Raw genomic sequence first — 1,214 nt, forward strand, 5'->3', positions numbered from 1 at the left:
ATTTGCATGTCCACTATTGTTATGTGTTTTTCCCCAATTTAAATAGTTTTACTTTCATTCTGTTGCCAAGCAGTTTATACAGTGCAAAGAGGTATAAAGAAGTAAGTAAAAATAATCTCTAATCTTACCACCCAGTGATAACCCATTGAATGCTTTCAAGGTGTTTATCTTAGGTAAATATTTTTTTCTGGTACTTTTTCTATGCATGTATACACACGAACACATATAACCATAAACAACCATACATATGTTCTTTCAAAAGCTCTTTTTTTTTCCATTTAGAAACATATCATGCCCAAATTCCCATGTCCATAATTATGTTCTATATCATTCTCTCAAATAGCTTCTTAGTATTAGTTAAATGGTCTCTTTTCTCATTATTATAATGCAGTTGTGATACATCTGTGCACACATTTATGACATCTTAAGGATAAATTTCTAGAAGTAGACTTGATTTGAAGACTATGAATGATTGAAATTTGGATATGTATTCTCATATTGTCTTCTAGAAAGTCCTATTAATGACAAGTGTCATGGATGTATCCATGGTATGGTTTTTTAAAAAGGATGTTTATGTATTTATTTCCTGCCTTTCCATGATACAGAAAAGATGTCTAATTACTATGTAAGGTGCTTCTAGAAGGAAAAGTCATGCTATGGTCAGATAATGATTTTGTCAAATGAGTTGTCCTCTTATAGTTCCTGGATTTTAGTAATTATTTTCTGTTAAAAAGAAAAACTATGAATGGTCATTTCTTTAAGTTTCTTTGTGATTTTCTGTTATGATTTTGTGATTTGAAGTAATTATGCTGTGTGAATTTGGGTAGTTTGTAGTCAGGCACATATGTTGGATTTGCTTTGGAGTTTAAACTACAAAATAGCTGGATGATTCCTATGGACCATGTAATGTGAATACAAGACTGTGGCCTGGTGTAGCTCTTCCCCAATAAGTCTTAAAAATGGTACCCCATCCACTGACCAGCAGCAGGCAGCGCATATAGTATATTCAGGCCTGTGTATGGTGATGGTGCATGCCATGAAGACATTTGCAAATACAGATGTAAAGGTTCTTAGCCCATTGCTAAAGAAACATGGCCACAGTCCTATGATTAAACAGAAGACAGGTGAACTGAGAATGTCATGTGTAGATATGGTGTGGGGAGAGGTGAAGAAGGAGTTATTGTGACAGAAAAGTTTGGGACATGTTGGAGTAA

Source organism: Hipposideros armiger, unplaced genomic scaffold, assembly GCF_001890085.2.
Source record: "Hipposideros armiger isolate ML-2016 unplaced genomic scaffold, ASM189008v1 scaffold_465, whole genome shotgun sequence".
Taxonomy (NCBI): domain Eukaryota; kingdom Metazoa; phylum Chordata; class Mammalia; order Chiroptera; family Hipposideridae; genus Hipposideros; species Hipposideros armiger.